Raw genomic sequence first — 12,594 nt, forward strand, 5'->3', positions numbered from 1 at the left:
ACAGCCAATTCTTTCAATGACGCTCCGTCTTCTGACTTTAAGACAGGCCACTTCAAAGCCTTCTCCACATACGCCATAGCAATAGTGTATTCGTTACCATAATGGTGGTGCAATAGCCTTTTGGCCTCTTTGTACCCTACGTCAGGATGCATGTGCTGGCAACTTCGCACAAGCACTTTGGGTTGGCCGCTTGTATACTGCTCCAGAAAGTATAAACGGTCTTTACTGCTGGAGGTTCTGTCTTCAATTCCATGCTCAAAGGCTTTAGTGAAAAATCTGTATTCAGTTGGGTCACCACTGAAAATAGGAATGTCCACTGATGGTAAGGATTGCAATCTTTGCTGTTTCACAAGTAGCTCAGTGATATCATTCTGGTGCTTCATAACACCAAGCAGGTCTCTAATCTGCATGTTGTCATGCTGTCTTCCACCAACATGAGCACCACTGTCAGCGTGTGAGCGTGCCCCAGATGAAACATTGCTGTGTGCATTTTGCCTTCTACTCACATAGTGATGTAGCCTTGGTTGAGGAGACTGCCTTGCTGATCGCCGTGGAGGAAAAGCTGCATCTTCTTCCTCAACTTGTTCTTCATCTTCAGGATATGCAAATTCAGCATGCGAACTCCTCTCCTCAGGCTCAGGAGGCCTCACTTGTTCTTGTTCTTGCACATCATACTCATGTAAACCAAGCATTTGAATTTTAGCATTCGCTGCATCAATAGCTGTTTGCAATTCTAGCTCCTCTTTCCTTGCTTGCAATTGAGCCAATTCTCTGTCAATTTCTTGTTTTTGTTTCAATGCACTAACTTGTGCAAGTAAAGCTGCTCTTTCAGCCTCGTACTTACGTCTTGTAGATGAGGCAGTTGAAGACACAAATGAAGCTGCTCTGCTATGAGGAGATTTGTGTGGTAAACTGACCATCGAAGCACTATCTGCAGGGCTTACTTCAGCATCATATTGTCTTGCTTCTTTAGCTTGCTCAGCAGCTGTTTTTAACCATCTCTCAACATCCTCCACAAAGTCATTAAGATGTTTGGTCCTAGTTTCATACCAGGTTTTCTGGTCTTTAATCAAATCCTCCTCAGACATATACTCTTTTGCCGTTCTGTTCAGATTGCAAAATTGCATGTACACATCTGTAAATTCTGATGATAATTTCCGGGAAACTGTGCGAATGTGACAGATTGGGTTGTGCCCCCCCTACCTGACTGATTCCAATTGGTTCCTGGCCCCTTTTCCGCGGTTGGCTGAACTGTGAGTGTAGGGACTCTTATGTTGATAAATTTAGCTCTGGGACGTGACGTGGGCCTCTTTCCTCTCAGCTGTTGTTTTGGGAGCGCCGGCCGGCGTGTGAGCTGCTGCTAGCCGTGATCATTATCCGGTAGATTCTGTACCTTCAGGTAGGCATTTCTCATTCATACTTAATGATGTGTCCGATCGCCCTATTGTCTGAATTACGGACCTAATTCTGTGACTGTATTCCACTTCTAGCCACTTTTGGCGTGGAACCGCACTCTGCTGTGAACTGGCTTTCACTTCGCGCTGCCTATACTGCACCGGTGTTGCCTCTCTTTGGTTGGTGTGTCGCCCCATCATCTGTGCCCTGTGGCAGGCCTGATTTGTGGTGCTTACGCCGGCCTTGGAGTAGCCAAAGGGGTTGGCCCCTGTGTATCTGACTGCAGTCAGTGGATGGTAAGCTGGCATATGCTACGTTGATGTTGTTGCTTCGATGGTAACGATGACCTTAGTCACTAAATCTACCCTCACTTTCCTCAGTGTGTGGTCCAAATTGCGATTTGTTCCGAACCACGGATTTATGATCGGGTTAGCGGTGCCTCTCTGACGCTGTAAGTATTCATTTCTTTCTCTTGATTGTCGCTGTCACCAATTACCTCTAGGCTAGTGAGTAATGGGTACCTGTCTGTTACAGGGGGATTGCTAGCTACACTCCTCGGAGGTTGCTGTTTTGTTGCCATCAAACTCTGCGCCAGTTCCGAACTGGCTCCACCTGCTCGTCCTGTTTTGGGCCCACGGTTTATTTGTTTAGTTTTCCTGTGACCTCACTTTCATTTGGTTTAATTATTTTTCATTTGTGTTGGTTTGTTGTTTTCTGGCCCATTTCTTGGGACATCAGCCTCCTCGCGGCGCATTGCGCAGGGCTGGTTACTACCTGTGTGTGTTGAGTGTGCGTGTGTGTGTTCGGTGTGTCTGTGTGCGTGTGTGATTGTCATCTAGGCACGGCACCGGAGACAAGTGTACACCCCCCTCCCGTCAACCTACGGCGGTGTAGTTCTCCCCTCTCTCTTGCTACACGAAAGTTAAGTTGCATCTAGTCATCACTGTGTATGCAAATTGTGTAATACATTAGCACGTGTCATTCTCGCCATTAAGTGTCTCTCTCTTCTCTCCTCCCTGGATAGGTATGGAGTTGCCATAGCGCACCGGTCTTCGGGTGGTGGATTCCCTCACTTTTCCATTGCTGTGTGCACTTGGGTGACTATTACTATTTTGCTGTGCTTAGTAGCAGTAGTAGATGTGTGTTTTCTTTTTATTTTGTGTGAGTACTTTATTGTGTGTGTTTATTTTGTGTGGCCTTTTCCCTAGTCTTTAACTATCCCTTTTCAACCGTGCTGCTAGTGGTTAGCCTAAGCCTAGCCCCTTTAAGAGTGACACCATTGCCCCGTCTCCCCCCATACTGGGGCGTTTCGTATGATTAAGTGTAGCCTCCCTCCTCTCTCGCACAGGTGCCGTGCTGGTGTACATGTAGTGTGTGTATGTGGCCACTGGCGGTTTTGTTCCACATAACTGCTCGCCAGTGGGATAAGAGGGAATTTGTACAATTCTGTCTCTAACAGTCCTCTGTGGTTTCCCCTTTTGCACCACCACTGCATATTTGCACAGTTGTGTTCACCGGATTATGTACCAGTTAACTATTGTATTTGTAATGTGTATGGACTGAAGAACTCTATGGATTATGGACTATTGTATGTTTGTGTGAATCCATGATTGTTCTTGATTTCGGCCTGATCAGCCAAATCCCCATTTTGTTCATTGCCGTACATTTTTATGCATTGTGAAAAGAAAATAAAACACTGACTTGACCCTTGCCTAAGAGTGCTCCGAACCTGTGTCCTGGTTTACTAATTGGGGGGGTAATTTCACTCCTAGGTTGTCTTCCCCCACCCTAGGTGGCGTAGTCGTGCAAGAGCTGAGTTGAATTTAATTAACTGTAAACGTGCCACTGTTACAACTGGCGTAGATTTCGGCAGGAGAGCACTCTTAAGGCAGAGTTTTGTAAGTGTGTTGTGTGCATTGAGTGGTGGTGCTGTTAATTTGACTGTTTCTCTTTCATCAGGAGCGAGGAGCGTGGGCCGGTGCGGTTCCAGGTGTAGGGTTGGCAGCGAAACAGCAACTTCCCATTAGTCCAGTTGAGTCTGCTTTCAGGTAGGGGATTGTTTATTTTGGTATTGGTGGCATGTCTGAGATGGAGGAAGAAATGCAACGGTTGAGAGACCGGATTGCCCAGTTGACAGCCGATAACGAGCGCCTTCAACAGCCAGCCACTGACTCGGGACAGTCACAGGAGCCAGCTACAGAGGCTGCCCCAGCGGCAACCCCAGCTGCAGAGCGTGTTGTGGTTATCCCTAGAGACCGTAAATGTCCAAAGTTTAACGGCAGGACGGGGCTCCAAATTGTCGAATGGATTGAAGAAGTGCAAGCTTGCATGCGCTCTAAGCGGTTGCCTCTTGCCGATCAGGCCGACTTCATTTACGACCACTTAGAGGGGGAGGCAAAAGATGAGATTAAGTACCGCCCTGCCACCGAGCGAAAAGACTCCACAAAAATTTTGGATGCTTTGCGAGAGCTTTATGGCTGTAGCCGATCCTATGTAACACTGCAGCAGGCCTTTTTCTCCCGGCAACAGCAAGAGGGTGAAACGTTACAAGAATTTTCTTTAGCCCTTATGGCTTTAATGGATCAGGTTCGGAGACGTGCGCCTAATGGTGTACCCAACTCTGAAGTCCTGCTTCGTGATCAATTCATTGAGCACGTGCTGGACAATGGCCTTCGTCGAGAGTTGAAGCAATTTGCGCGGCGTAAACCTGAAGCAACACTCTTGGAAGCGCGTAAGGAAGCCATCCAGTGGGAGCAGGAGGGACTCCCTGGTGCAGCTAGGGCGCGAAGCTTTTCCTTGCCATCTGCCTACGGGGTTCAATATGGCATGCAAGGCCGTTCCCCCTCAGCCCCGTCGGCACCCTCAGCAACCAGCGATCCTGAGTGGAAAGAACTCTTTAAAAAGCAACAAGAACAGCTTGATCGGTTAACACAAGCAGTAACAGCCCTACAGCGTGCGCCAGTATATAGTCGCCCTCCACGTACTGGGCCTCTTATCTGTAGGAGATGCCATGGAGTTGGACATTTTGAAAGAGATTGCACTGCACCAGGAGTCCCTTTCCGGCCTCGGGCCCACTCAAGCTCTGGGCCACCTGCCAATTCGGGAGGGGCCCCGTCTTCTTCCCAGCAGGCGGAAAACTGACACCCGCTGAGCTGCCGAGCCACAGCTCAGTTGGGGCCTTTGCTGGCTCGTCCCAAGGTGAGGTCTCTGCCCTCATGTCATCATGTCCGACTCTTGATGTTGTCATTGGTGGGGTGTCTGTTCCCTGCCTGCTGGACACCGGTTCCATGGTGTCCACCGTTGCAGAAAGTTTCTTCTTAAAACAATTCATGCCTTGGGGTCCAGAGCGTCTGCAGTCTTGCCATTGGTTACAATTGAAGGCTGCTAATGGCCTGCCTATCCCGTATGTAGGCTACTTGGAATTGGAGGTCGTTTTGTGCAGCAAGGTAGTACCACAGTGTGGAATTCTGATTGTGAAGGACCCTCACGGAGGCCCATCTGGTATCCCTGGGGTCCTTGGAATGAACGTGATCAGCCGTTGCTACCAAGACACATGGTTCCGCATTGTTCCGTTCTCCGTCCGTCTCCCGGGCCCCAGGCCCTGCCGTTGAGGCTTTACAGCGCTGTCATGAAGCGGCGGTTCATGTTCCATCAGTCCAATCTGGGGCTGTTCGTGTGCGAGGTCCACGGGTGGTCCGGATCAGCGGTGGGACCATGCGGTTCGTGGCTAGCACATGCCCCGAACAGCTTTCAGGACAGACCACGCTGTTTGAACCATCAGAGTCAGGATTGCCGGCTGGGTTGCTGGCTTCACCCTGTTTAGTTCAGGTTAACCAGGGCACTACATTGGTACCTGTGGTGAACGTTGGGGTGACCGATGTCTTGCTTTACCCACGTGCTAACTTGGGGTGTCTCACCAGCGCGGATATAGTGAGCCTCCCTGCGGGTGTGTCGGAGGTTCCATCAGTTTCGGCGTCCCTGGCGTCCCAAGCCGCCTCTGTGGATCATGTAGACCGCCTGGCTGAAGTAGATCTATCTGTCCTGTCAGAGCAGGAGCAGGTGGAGGCCAGGGGTCTGCTGACTCGTTATCAAGATGTGTTCTCCACTCATGATGGTGACCTGGGATGTACGCAGTTGATCTCTCATGACATTCCTCTACTGGACGAAGCCCCTGTTCGGCAGCGACACCGGCGCATCCCTCCCTCTGATTATGATGCCGTCAAGGCTCATATAAATCAGCTTCTGGAATCAGAGGTGATTCGCGAGAGCAGTAGTCCGTATGCTTCGCCCATTGTCTTGGCTAGGAAGAAAGACGGGAGTCTACGCATGTGTGTAGACTACCGCCTCCTTAATAGCAAAACACGCAAGGATTCCTTCCCATTGCCTCGGATTGAGGAGAGCCTGGATGCCCTGGCTGGGGCCCAGTGGTTCTCCACCCTGGACCTGGCTAGCGGCTATAACCAGGTCCCGGTCTCGGAGCGGGACAGGCCCAAAACGGCATTCTGTACCCCATTCGGGTTATTCGAGTGGAACAGGATGCCTTTTGGGCTCTGTAATGCTCCGAGTACCTTTCAACGCCTCATGCAGAGGATGTTCGGAGATCGACAGTGCGAGTCCCTCCTGCTATATTTGGACGATATTATCGTCTTTTCGTCTTCCATCCAACAGCACCTGCAACGTTTGGAGGCAGTATTGGCCCGTCTTCATACAGAGGGGTTGAAGGCCAAACTTGAAAAGTGTGCTTTCTTCCGAAGACGGGTGAACTATCTTGGGCATGTGATCTCCCACGAAGGTGTTGCGACTGATCCAGCAAAGATTGACGCCGTGGCCTCATGGAAGCGTCCCAGTCATGTATCGGAGCTGAGGTCCTTCTTGGGCTTCGCGGGTTATTACCGCAGGTTCGTGGAGGGGTTCTCCAAACTAGCCGGCCCGCTGCACAAGTTGGTCGCCGACCTCTCTAATGGGAAAGGAAAACGGAGGGCTGGCCAGGATTTGGGGGCCGCCTGGACAGGGCAGTGCGAAGATAGCTTTGAGGCACTGAAGGCGAGGCTGGTCTCCGCACCCGTCCTGGCTTATGCCGACTTCTCCAGGCCTTTCATTTTAGAGGTCGATGCCAGCCACTGTGGCCTGGGAGCCGTTCTCTCCCAGGAACAGGATGGGGCGGTACGTCCGGTGGCCTATGCTAGCCGAGGTCTGAGGCCCACTGAGCGCAACATGAGTAATTATAGCTCTATGAAGTTAGAATTTCTCGCGCTCAAGTGGGCCATGACTGAGAAGTTCAGAGAATACCTCCTTGGCCAGCGATGCGTGGTCTTTACTGACAACAACCCCTTGAGCTACTTGCATTCCGCCAAGTTGGGGGCTACCGAACACCGGTGGGCGGCCCAGTTGGCCGCCTTCGACTTTGAGATCAAGTACCGGTCGGGCCGCAGCAATAAGAACGCTGACGCCCTATCCAGACAGTATATGTCTGGAGCCAGTTTGGGGGAATATGTGTTGCCGGGCTCCGTTGTACCCACTGACTTGCAGCTGGCCCAGGCGTTGTCATCGGAGCCGGCGACTCAGTGCTCCATGTCGGTGTTCCCACAACGGTCCGCCCAGGAGATTCGGACCCTTCAAGAAGCTGACCCAGCGTTGGGGTCTTTGCTGGTGTTTTGGCGGCGGGGTACCCGGCCCACGCCAAAGGAGAGACTTGTGGCTTCGAAACGAGTGATGGGCTTTGTGCAGCACTGGTCTCGCCTGGTAGAACGGGAGGGTGTCCTATATCGTCGTGTTTTCAGGCCAGATGGAAAAGAAGAATTCCTCCAGGTTCTTTTGCCCTCTGCCCTCCAAACAGAGACCCTACAGCAGCTTCATCAAGATCACGGACACCAAGGAGTGGAGCGCACCTTCGAGTTGGTGCGGCTGCGCTGCTTCTGGCCCGGTCTGCTGGCCGACATCCAGGAATGGTGTCGGAAATGTGAACGATGCCAGGTGGCTAAAGATTCCGGTCCGGCTTCTCACAGCTTCATGGGTCACCTCCTTGCTTCCCGGCCCAACGAAGTTGTGGCAATTGATTTCACCCAGCTGGAGCTAACATCGAATGGGGTGGAAAACGTACTGGTCATCACCGACGTGTTCAGCAAGTACACCCAAGCTGTGCCCACCCGTGACCAACGTGCACAAACCGTGGCGCAGGTGCTACTGCATGAGTGGTTTTATCGGTTCGGTGTGCCAAGTCGCATCCATTCTGACCAAGGAAGGTCTTTTGAGAATGGTCTTATTCGGCAGCTTTGCGAGCTCTACGGTGTTGCGAAATCCAGAACCACCCCGTATCACCCTGCGGGCAACGGACAATGTGAGCGGTTCAATAGGACCCTCCACAACCTGCTCCGGACCATACCCACCACTCGGAAACATGACTGGGCATCATGTCTCCCGCAGGTGGTTTACTGCTACAACACCACTCCTCATCCCACCACAGGAGAGTCTCCGTACTTTCTTATGTTTGGAAGAGAACCCACCCTCCCTATCGACTTCCTCTTGGGTAGGGTCCCCGATCCGGTGCCAGGGACAGTTCAGAACTGGATTCTCGAACATCAAACCAGACTGAGATTGGCCTTTCAAGGGGTTCGTGACCGGCTAGTGGCTGCAGCGGATCGACGGAAGGACCGTCATGACTGTCGGGTTCAGGAGGTTCCCCTACGGGAAGGCCAGCTGGTCTACATGAGGGACCATAGTGTGAGGGGCCGACATAAGATCCAAGATCACTGGAGCTCGGATTCGTACCAGGTACTCCGAGCACCCACGGAAAACGGGGCGGTTTACACCATCGCACCGGTACACAATCTGCAGAAAACCCGTAATGTCCATCGTGATCAGCTGAAGCCACAGTTCCCCTTGGCTTATGGCGCACCGTTGCCAGAGGCCACGGCTTTGCATTCTGCTGCTCCTCTGGACGAGCAGCCACAGGAGGAGGAGCAACTCGTACTGGTGCTTCGGGACCCTCCACCGATTATGGGTACCCTTCCACCATCTGGGTCTCCGCCACATGTTGTGGAACAGGACCCATCAACCGCTGTCGCTCACCCAGCGCATGGGTCTTCTCCCCCAGTCTTGACGTCGTCTTCCGGTGCAGTAGACCGCAATGCTGATTCGGGGATAGCTTCAGCAGTTCAGCGGCGTACGTCCCGCTCTACAGCGGGACAGCACCCCAATGTGCACCACCTCCCGAGGTCTGTCATCCAGTCCATTGAAGTACTGTCTTCACCCTCGAGGGCCGAAGCTGGTTCAACCACTTCGGCGACTGACTGTTCTTTACGCATGCCGGCTGTCGTCGGGGCGTCGACACAAGATGGGGGGGGTGGAATGTGACAGATTGGGTTGTGCCCCCCCTACCTGACTGATTCCAATTGGTTCCTGGCCCCCTTTTCCGCGGTTGGCTGAACTGTGAGTGTAGGGACTCTTATGTTGATAAATTTAGCTCTGGGACGTGACGTGGGCCTCTTTCCTCTCAGCTGTTGTTTTGGGAGCGCCGGCCGGCGTGTGAGCTGCTGCTAGCCGTGATCATTATCCGGTAGATTCTGTACCTTCAGGTAGGCATTTCTCATTCATACTTAATGATGTGTCCGATCGCCCTATTGTCTGAATTACGGACCTAATTCTGTGACTGTATTCCACTTCTAGCCACTTTTGGCGTGGAACCGCACTCTGCTGTGAACTGGCTTTCACTTCGCGCTGCCTATACTGCACCGGTGTTGCCTCTCTTTGGTTGGTGTGTCGCCCCATCATCTGTGCCCTGTGGCAGGCCTGATTTGTGGTGCTTACGCCGGCCTTGGAGTAGCCAAAGGGGTTGGCCCCTGTGTATCTGACTGCAGTCAGTGGATGGTAAGCTGGCATATGCTACGTTGATGTTGTTGCTTCGATGGTAACGATGACCTTAGTCACTAAATCTACCCTCACTTTCCTCAGTGTGTGGTCCAAATTGCGATTTGTTCCGAACCACGGATTTATGATCGGGTTAGCGGTGCCTCTCTGACGCTGTAAGTATTCATTTCTTTCTCTTGATTGTCGCTGTCACCAATTACCTCTAGGCTAGTGAGTAATGGGTACCTGTCTGTTACAGGGGGATTGCTAGCTACACTCCTCGGAGGTTGCTGTTTTGTTGCCATCAAACTCTGCGCCAGTTCCGAACTGGCTCCACCTGCTCGTCCTGTTTTGGGCCCACGGTTTATTTGTTTAGTTTTCCTGTGACCTCACTTTCATTTGGTTTAATTATTTTTCATTTGTGTTGGTTTGTTGTTTTCTGGCCCATTTCTTGGGACATCAGCCTCCTCGCGGCGCATTGCGCAGGGCTGGTTACTACCTGTGTGTGTTGAGTGTGCGTGTGTGTGTTCGGTGTGTCTGTGTGCGTGTGTGATTGTCATCTAGGCACGGCACCGGAGACAAGTGTACACCCCCCTCCCGTCAACCTACGGCGGTGTAGTTCTCCCCTCTCTCTTGCTACACGAAAGTTAAGTTGCATCTAGTCATCACTGTGTATGCAAATTGTGTAATACATTAGCACGTGTCATTCTCGCCATTAAGTGTCTCTCTCTTCTCTCCTCCCTGGATAGGTATGGAGTTGCCATAGCGCACCGGTCTTCGGGTGGTGGATTCCCTCACTTTTCCATTGCTGTGTGCACTTGGGTGACTATTACTATTTTGCTGTGCTTAGTAGCAGTAGTAGATGTGTGTTTTCTTTTTATTTTGTGTGAGTACTTTATTGTGTGTGTTTATTTTGTGTGGCCTTTTCCCTAGTCTTTAACTATCCCTTTTCAACCGTGCTGCTAGTGGTTAGCCTAAGCCTAGCCCCTTTAAGAGTGACACCATTGCCCCGTCTCCCCCCATACGGGGGCGTTTCGTATGATTAAGTGTAGCCTCCCTCCTCTCTCGCACAGGTGCCGTGCGGGTGTACATGTAGTGTGTGTATGTGGCCACTGGCGGTTTTGTTCCACATAACGGCTCGCCAGTGGGATAAGAGGGAATTTGTATAATTCTGTCTCTAACAGTCCTCTGTGGTTTCCCCTTTTGCACCACCACTGCATATTTGCCCAGTTGTGTTCACCGGATTATTTACCAGTTAACTATTATATTTGTAATGTGTATGGACTGAAGAACTCTATGGATTATGGACTATTGTATGTTTGTGTGAATCCATGATTGTTCCTGATTTCGGCCTGATCAGCCAAATCCCCATTTTGTTCATTGCCGTACATTTTTATGCATTGTGAAAAGAAAATAAAACACTGACTTGACCCTTGCCTAAGAGTGCTCCGAACCTGTGTCCTGGTTTACTAATTGGGGGGGTAATTTCACTCCTAGGTTGTCTTCCCCCACCCTAGGTGGCGTAGTCGTGCAAGAGCTGAGTTGAATTTAATTAACTGTAAACGTGCCACTGTTACACAAGCATTATTTTCATCTTCCATTAGGACATCCATATCCTTCATTATTCGACAGAGATGTGCAAACTTGGATTTCCTTTCAGCCAATGTCATGTTAAGCTTTTGTTCAATGCCTTTAGGAGTCAGCCTTACTGTCCTCTTAGGACGCACAACAGCATCACTTTGTTCATACATTTTAAATCTCAAATATTCCACTTTTCCACAAGCACAATTCCAATAATCGTCATATGTGGTAATTTTCCATGAGGCAGGCTTCCATATTGCTCAGAACTAGCATTAGCAGACGGCAGTGATATCAGAATTTTGCTGAGTCATTGGCTAACTCCATTAGCAAAGCCAGACACATTTCTTACTTTTTCCTTCGACAGAAATCCAAACTTGTGTTCAATACTTGCATATAGATGACTGAATCCACTCTTCATGACATCCACGGGGGGTTTCTTCGTCCATTTGAAGCTCTTTTCTGACTATTTGTAGAGGCACACGGTCGGGTGAAGTCACATTCCAAACTCGCGTTTTAGGATTCCAAACTTAAAAGATTTATTTCTTCAAAAGGGCAAAATAAAACTGTACAAAAACGATGTCAAATACTTATAAACTTAGACTAGTTACTTATCTTCATGTTTCTAATTCCTAAACCCTAAAACTGCGGTCAGAAAAGGTAAAGCTCCATCACCTAGAAACCGCATGTCTTCTCTCCTAAATGTCCCTAATGTGAATGACCGTCAAACACAGAAATGATCCAAATATCAAATCGCTATTGCCACCTAGAGGCAACAAGTGGTAATACACATTTCTAATACAATTACTCTGACATTAATTCTGGCACTTACAGTGATAATGCCAAACAGCTTGATTTTGGTTTCATCTGACTACAGCACCTCCTTATCATATCCTAAACCAGTCTGATGTCCGTTGGCAAACCTCAAGTGGGACTGCACAGGTTCCTTCTGAAGTAGAGGTACCATGTGTGCACTACAGGATTTTAAACCTCTGTGGCATTAAGTGCTACCAGTAGTTTTCTCAGTGATTTTGGTCCCAGTAGCTTTGATATCATTGCCTAGTTCATCCCGTACAGCTCTAGGGTGATTTCTTTCTGTTCTCATGATTATCAAATCCCTACAAAAGGTCAAATCTTGTATAGAACCCCAGAGAGGCTGATGGATAGTCATTTTGTATTCCTCACATTTTGGAAGAAATGCATCAACAGCTGGGTCATTAATACTCAGTCTCTTTCTTGTGGCTTTGCAGCCCATTTAATCATTGTTCAGGTCTAAAATCGTGTCCCTGATATCATTTGACCACTCTTTGGTCTTTCCCATGCTGGTGAGGTTGGAGTGTGACTGATTCACTCATACTATGGACTGATTCTGCTGATTCAATGTGTCTTTTATGTATGTTAGTATGTACAGGTGTCTTTAATTCAGATGACAAGTTGATCGGAAGTGACCATCTGGTCTGTGGGCCCGGAACTGTAATCAGTTGGCAGGGGATCAAATACTTATTTTGCTTGATGAAAAGGAAATAAATTAATATATATTCTCTTCAGTTAATCTCTGGATTTTCTTTTTGATATTCTGTCTCTCCATATTAGAATACATATTATCATAACATTTATTGACTGATCATGTCTTTGTTAGTAGGCAAACCAACAAAATCGGCAAGGGATCAAATACATATTGGACTCACTGTATGTATGTATTTGTTTTCTCATGTGTATGTGTATGTATTTGTATGTGTATGTGTATGTATTTCTATGTTCATGTGTATGTGTATA

The 12,594-nt window shown here is 49.4% G+C and overlaps 1 protein-coding gene and 2 long non-coding RNA genes across 3 annotated transcripts in view; all 3 read left to right on the top strand.

Annotated features, from left to right (window-relative positions):
- The window catches only part of sdsl (serine dehydratase-like), a 35,287-nt gene that overhangs the window by 20,868 nt on the left and 1,825 nt on the right, over positions 1-12,594 (top strand). The gene's annotated exons all lie outside the window — the stretch shown is intronic.
- On the top strand, positions 1,244-3,106 carry LOC134434924 (uncharacterized). The gene is made up of 4 exons (XR_010031961.1): positions 1,244-1,399; positions 1,491-1,691; positions 1,776-1,846; positions 1,930-3,106. It is a non-coding gene; the product is annotated as an uncharacterized LOC134434924 (long non-coding RNA).
- On the top strand, positions 8,820-10,347 carry LOC134434925 (uncharacterized). Its single transcript, XR_010031962.1, has 4 exons — positions 8,820-8,969; positions 9,061-9,261; positions 9,346-9,416; positions 9,500-10,347. It is a non-coding gene; the product is annotated as an uncharacterized LOC134434925 (long non-coding RNA).

This window comes from Engraulis encrasicolus, chromosome 19, assembly GCF_034702125.1.
Source record: "Engraulis encrasicolus isolate BLACKSEA-1 chromosome 19, IST_EnEncr_1.0, whole genome shotgun sequence".
Classification (NCBI taxonomy): Eukaryota; Metazoa; Chordata; class Actinopteri; order Clupeiformes; family Engraulidae; genus Engraulis; species Engraulis encrasicolus.